The sequence below is a fragment of the Trichosurus vulpecula genome, chromosome 3 (assembly GCF_011100635.1).
Source record: "Trichosurus vulpecula isolate mTriVul1 chromosome 3, mTriVul1.pri, whole genome shotgun sequence".
Lineage (NCBI taxonomy): Eukaryota > Metazoa > Chordata > Mammalia > Diprotodontia > Phalangeridae > Trichosurus > Trichosurus vulpecula.
In genome coordinates, this window is record NC_050575.1 from 322,473,098 (window position 1) to 322,480,449 (window position 7,352).

Sequence of the window (7,352 nt, forward strand, 5' to 3'; positions counted from 1 at the left end):
CAAAGAAGATAAGAGATTGTTTTATTCAACAATCTGCTAAGTATTGCCATCAAGCCAAGTATCAAGCAAGGAGAACACCAGAGGCAATGCCTGGAGTCGTGGACATTGTCCTACAAAAGACCCACCAGCATTAGCATCTGCATTAAGGTCTCCAGATGGAGTTGGGATCAGAACTGAACAGGAGGTGTCTGGGACTGTATTGTAACCTGTCTGCTGCTGAAGGGGGAAAAAACCCATCATCTCAACAGTGTAGTAAAAAAGGCCGATTAAGGCCTGATGAAACCATTCTGATGATGCTCAGGGCATGAAACTCTGCCTAGGGTCAAGAAGAGACCTCTACACAAAGAATGTCATTGGTGCCTTGATGAGAGCTCACAGCCAACATTGGATTGGTGTTCAGTGTCAGGGACTGCCTGCAAGATGCTTGGATGGCTGGGACTCAGTGATTTGAGTTCTTATGGAAGCATCCAACAGAGGCAGTGGTGTGTTTGCCAAAGCCATGGAGAGGTCAGGCTCCTGAGGGTGGACTTTCTAAGCCGCAGCCAGGACATTGACAGGTTTTCTGAAGAAGCACACGGCAGAGATGGACATGATAATGTCCACTCACCTGAGAGGGGAGCCCATGGGCAACATCCCTTAACCCAACCTCCTGTGTAGAAAAGGGAGGATTTTGATACACTAGGTGGCATGACCTAGAACCTAGCCTTCTAGAGAGAGAAGAAAAGTTGCCTCCTAGGCAGTGTTAGACACAGAGGTTACCTCAAATGGGAGATACCAAGTTCAAGAGTTTGTAGACCTGGTCTTTTAGAGAGAAATGGGGATTTCCTGAACAGCATGCTTCTTTGAGGAAAAAAGAATCATCTTCCTGGTCCCTGTGGCTAAAGAGAGGGATCGATGACTTGGAGAAACAAGGGTTCCAAGCTTGCTGCAGCCCGTCCCCCACCCCCACCCCCACTATTAAAATGAGTAACTCCGACAGTGTAACAGAAAGGACTCTTTCTTGTTCAGCAGCTCCAAAATGGTTGCCTTCCGGGAGAAGTTAATGGGCTATTTGAGTGCTTTATGTGTTTATCTATTTATAGACTCCTGTGAGCCCTCTGTGTTGTCTTCATTTTCTGTGGCATAAAATAAATGTTATCCCATGCCCCAGACCCTCACTGTTACTCTGACTGCTGGCTCGGGAGCTAGGGGCTCCTTTTCCTCACCTCCGTGGAAATCTAGACACTATTTATCTTTAGCCTTTATTTGGAGATTGGCATAGAGTAAACTCCAGGTGGGTGTATAACAAGCAAAAGAGAGAAAATGACCCTTTGGGGGTAATCCCCGGAGGTTCAATTCAATCTATATATGTCAGGAGGCTAAGGGGAGGTGCCCAGGCCATGAGTTACCACCACTATTATCCCCAACATGCTATATGACTTTAAGTCATGGAATTCCACATTCTCAGGAGAACCGAGAGGACAAACCCTTTAAAGGTCAATGGGAAGGATGCGGTAAGTGTCAATAATTTGTGTGCAAGGATGGGCATTAATAATACTGTGGAGACTATGTATAATTAGAAGTGAATGTTGATTGGTCACATAGTAAGAATGAAAGACCACAAATGCACAGACCCAGTGATACATTGATCATCGTCTTGCCGTTGCTGAATGAAAGAAAGAATCTGACACACTCACTAGATCTTCTCTGATCTTACAGGAAAACATGGGTAAGAATTGTAAGAGTTTCGTTTGTCTGGGGTATGTGGGGTGTGGAAAATATTATACTATTTTATATCATTTTTGTAATTTCAATAAGAATCAGGGCCTGAACTACTTAACCAGAAGAAAAGCCTGATCCTAACAGTCTCTTTGTTCTCTGAGTAAGCTCAGAGACATCTCTATCTTGTATCAACAAATCCAGATGGAGTATTCCTTGCTCTGTCCATGGCCATTAAGGGTGAAAACCTTGAGCCCAGACACTATCTTGAATTGTGTGACTTTTCCTTATCTTAATATTTTATGGGCATATACTATGTTGTGGAATGTTAATGGCCAATTAAACACAGAGATCCTGGGGCTACAAATCCAATTGACACTTTGACAACTATCTAATTTGTTGTATTTACAATCTATTCCATTAAGGAAAATCCTCTTCTTGTATCATGGTTAAACATACATGGGGGTCATAAAAATGAGGTCATACAGGCTTGCTAGCTCTGCTAAAATAACGTATATAAGTTTTCTCATTGCTTTGTTCAGGCAGCCAGAGTTTATACTCTGACTCCTTGTACGTACAGGTAAGCTAGCTCCGCTATGCTTTAAGGGAAAATAATGAACAACATGGATTTTTCTATCACCTAGCTCTGTTGTTTCCTTCAACCAAATTTTCAGGTTTAACAGGGGGCAGGGGGAGGGGAGGAGTACAAATGTTAATGTGCCAGGCTAGGTTGCACAGTGGATAGAGTGCCGGACCTGGAGTCAGGAAGATTCCTCTTCCTGGGTTGAAATCTGACCTCAGACACTTATTGGCTGTGTGACCCTGGGCAAGTCACTTCACCCTGTTTGCCTCAGTTTCCACATCTGTAAAATGAGCTGGAGAAGGAAATGGAAAACTACTCCAGCATTTTTGCCAAGAAAATTTCAAGGGTCACGAAGAATCAGACATGACTGAAACTACTGAACAACAAAAACAGATGTTAATGAAACCACCCATCCTTCAAAGTAACAAAGTGGAAATATCAGCTGAGTAATTAATAAGCAAGCCTATACGGATAGCAAGGCTAACATAAGTAATTAACACGATAATAAAATGTCATACATTTATATTTATATGCGGAATTCCTAATTTTACTTTTTTTTTCCACTTGAATTGCTTCGTAGAGACTTTTCCATATCTCTTGATGCTTTATCTTTGTCACTCTTGGTTTTGTATTTTCCTCTTATACCTATTGGTAGAACAAGCTGCCAGTGAGGAAATTCCAAGTTGCTGCTGCTTAGTCGTGTCCAACTCTTCGTGACCCCATTTGGGGTTTTCTCGGAAAAGATGCCGCCGTGGTTTGCCACTTCCTTCTCCCACTCAATTTGACAGATGAGAAAACTGAGGCAGACAGAGTTAAATGACTTGCCCAGGGTCACACAGTCAGTACACGTCCCAGGTATCCTTGACTCTGAGGCCAGCATACTATCCCCCGTGCTATACTTCCCCTCCATATTTTTCATTCTATATGATAATACAGTAATTTGTGACCCTGTGAAGTCCAGAAATTCTTTGACTACTGGATGTTTAGATTCATTTAAGTATTTAGCTATCATAAATAGTGCCGCTGTAAACATCTGTGTACAAATAAGTCTTTTTTCTTTTTAATTATTTCCCTGGTAAACATTACAGAGGAATGTCTCTCCACTAAGGCCTAGCCCTCATGCCTCATGTTGGCATTTAGTGGCTGTGAGGTAGAACCTCATGATCGTTTTAATTTTCATTTCTTTAAGTATTAGTGAACTTAAATCATGTTTCATTTTAAACGAGTCCTTTAAGATTGAGAGTTAAGTGTTTGTAGCAGCAACAATAACTCAAATTCCTATAGTGCCCCACAATTTACAGGGACCTCTCCTTCCAATAACACTGTAAATTGGTATTTTTCTTATCTCCGTTTTACAGATAAGGAAACTGACACTCCGAGTTTTTTATGATTACATAACAAGTGGAGCTTTAGAAATCATTCTGGGACAAATGAAGCATACGCATTTTCTATTCGTGAAACGTTTCATTCAGATATTGTAATTGGAAAGTCACCATGAGCATGTTTCCTAATCCCTGTTTCACATAAAGGAAACATTTAAACAAATACCTCAGAGCAGTAATATACACAAGAAAATATGAAAGTAAATAAGTTGGGCACCTTGAACAAATACGAGGGAAAATTGCCAAGAAATAATTGGATGAGACGCTAGCAAATATACCTAGCTAATGTATACAAGACTGGGCCATAAACAAACAGGCAAACCTCTCCTTGGGTGTGTGAAGCCCAGTCCATGACACACTCGGACTTTTGATTGTCAACTGATTCGGCGTTAGACACGTAATAATTCTCACGCCACCGTTATCACAATCACTCCCAGCTTTGGAGTCATTCTGGACTCTCCCTCCTCCCTTTCGTCCCTTCCCTCCCACCCCAATGCAATGAGTTTCCAGATCTTATGGATTCCACTTCTGTCGTATCGTTTTCATCCATCTGTTCCTTCCCAAACCCACTGCCATCACCCTAATTCCGGCTCTCATCCCTTCCCTTCATGGAATATTGCAAGGGCCCGTCCTTTCACTCACATCTTTATGTTACAAAGGAATGTTTCACCTTTACAGAACACTTTACAATTCACAAAACGCTTTGCTCCAAATATTCGTTGATGTCGACAGAGCGAATATTATTATCATTTCTCCCTTTTATGCATGAGGAAACTGAAATCCAGAAAGGAGAATTCCCTTTAATTATTGAGCATTTGTAAATTGCCCGCCATATAGAAGTCACCGTGTTAGGCGCTGGGAAGAAAAGGGAAGACGTGACAAATGGCCCCTTCCCTAAAAAAGGTTGCATTCAGCTGGAGGATACATCATGCGTACAGATACATAAGTACAACATCGTTTGAGAGGAGGGAAACTGGCATTTTTTTAATGGCAATTGGGGCTAAATGACTTGCCCAGCATCACACAATAAGTATCTGAATTGGGATTTGAACTCAGGTCCTCCTGTTTCTGGGGCCAGTGCTCTATCTACTGCACCGTCTAACTGCCCCAAGGAAACTCATTTATGAAGCACCTCCTGTGTGCCTGGCAGTGTGCTAAATACTTTACAAATATTATCTCATTTGATCCCCATAGCAATCCTGAGAGGTAGGTGCTATTATCCCCATTTTACAGACGAGGAAACTGGGACATACAGAGGCTAACTGACTCATCCAGGGTCTCAAAGCTAGGAAATGTCTGAGGTCAGATTTGAACTCAGGTCTTCCTGACTCCAAGATCAATTCTCTATTCCCTGTGGCACTTAGCCACCCACATTAGCCTTCTTTAGAACAATGTTGGTGGTGGTGCAGTGGGTAGGGTGTGGGGCCTGGTGTCGAGAAGAGCTGAGTTCAAATTCTGCCTCAGACCTGGTTTGGTGACACGGGCAAGCCACAACCTCTGCTTGCTTTGATTTCTTTATCTGTAAAATGGTGTGTGTGAGTGTGTGAGTGTGTGAGTGTGTGTGTGGTAATAATAGCACCTACTTCCCAGGGTTGTTTTGAGGATCAAAAGAAGTAAAAATCATAAAGTGTTTAGCGCAGTATCTGGCATTACCTTTGGGGCAGCTAGGTGGTGTAGTACATAGAGCGCCACCCCTGGAGTCAAATCTAGCCTCAAACACTTACTAGCTGGGTGACCTTGGCTAAGTCACTTCACCCTGTTTGCCTCAGTTTCCTCATCTGTAAAAGGAGCTGGAGAGGAAATGGCAAACCACTCCGGTATCTTTGCCAAGAAAACCTCCAATGGGGTCAGGAAGAGTCAGACACAATGACTCTAAGAAAATCCTTTTGTGATTTGAGGAAGTCAAAGGTCAGGATGAGCCAAGTCTGGTGAATAAGGTGGCTCATTTAGAATGAGTACTAACAGCCCTGGACCTGGAGGACCTCAGTTCAGATCCTGGCTCTTTAACGTACTGCGTGACCCTGAAGAATGTTACTTCCCCTCTCTGGGTTCCATTTTCCCACCTATAAAAAAGAACAGACTGGAAGTTACCTCTAAAGTAAATGCTCTGACCTGTGGCCAAAAATATGGTGTGGCTCTGACCATAGGGGTGGGTTTTGCCATGTGGATCCAGAAGATCCCTCCCAAAGAGAAGCCAAGTCACCGATTGAGCAATGGTAGTTTCCTGGAGCAGGTGATTTTTAGACAATCCTTATCTGGCGGGACAGGTTCTAAATCTTTCATTTTACAGTCTACGTGCTTTACTCCTCAGCCAGAAATAGCCAGACTGTTCTCTATTGACCTTTACATACTAGGTTTTACTACCAGTATTTGAAAAAAAAAGTAGGTACGCATTGTCCAAGTAGCAGCGTGGTGTGATGTCTAGAGAGGCACCCTCATAGCCAGGCAAACTTGGATTTGATTCCTACCTCTCACATCTATTATAGAGCTGTGTTACCCTGGGCAAGTCTCAGCCTCTCAGTATCCCAGGTAATTCTCTAAGATGAGAACATGGGGACCTCTGCACTGATAAAAGGAGCTATTTACCTTTGGGAATTTCCTATACCAGTGAAACCAAAGGTCCGGGTTCTATCCCTACAAGTATTATCTTCCAGGAATTATAGTCCTCTGAATACCTATTAGGAAAAATTATATTCCTGTTCTTTCTGTCTTCTTAGATCCTCCAATTTAAAATGAAAACACATATGCTACAGGACTAGTGTTTCCCCCTACAGTTGCTGACTTCTGATTGAGCACTGACCAGTTTCTACTGTTCTTTAGAACTCTGTCTCAGTAAATTTCCCTTCCTTTCGTGTTTTAGGAAATTTCTGAAGTACATATTTCTTTTTTTCAAAAAGAAATTTATTATTTATTTTCAACATTCTCTTTCTTTTAGTTAGAAATTCTCTCCCTCCCACTCCTCTCCTTTGAGAAAACAAGAAATGAGTTATCAGTCATACATGTGAAATCATGCGAAACATATTTCTATATTATCCATATTGCAAAAAAGAAAAAGAAAAATAAGGAAAATGAAAAAAATGCTTCAAGCCGCGTTCAGATTCCGTTAGTTCTCTCTCTGGAAGTGGATAGCATTTTCCATCAGATTTTCTTCAGAATTGTCTCAGATCATTAGACTGATCCGAATAGCTAAGTCATTCACAGTTGGTCAATGTACAATATTGCTGTTACTGTGTACAGCATTTTCCTGTCTCTGCTCACTTCACTTTGCATCATATAAGTCTTCCCAGATTTTTCTGAAACCATTCCCTCTCATCATTTCTTACAGCACAATAGTCTCCCATCCCAATCATATATTACAACTTGTTCAGCCATTCATCAATTGATGAGCAAACCCTCAAGGTCCAATTCTTTGCCACTACAAAAACAGCCGCTGTAAATATTTTTGTACATGTAATGCCTTTCCTTTTTCTTAGATCTGTTTAGGATATAGACTCAAAGGGTACCTACAGTTTTATAGCCCTTCGGGCATAGTTCCAAATTGCTCTCCAGAATAGTTGGACTACTTTACAACTCCACCAACACTGCATTAGTGTCCCAATTTTCCCACATTCACTCCAACGTTTATCATTTTCCTTTTCTGTCAGGTTAGCCAAACTGATAGGTGAGAAGTGGTACCTCAGGGTTGTTTT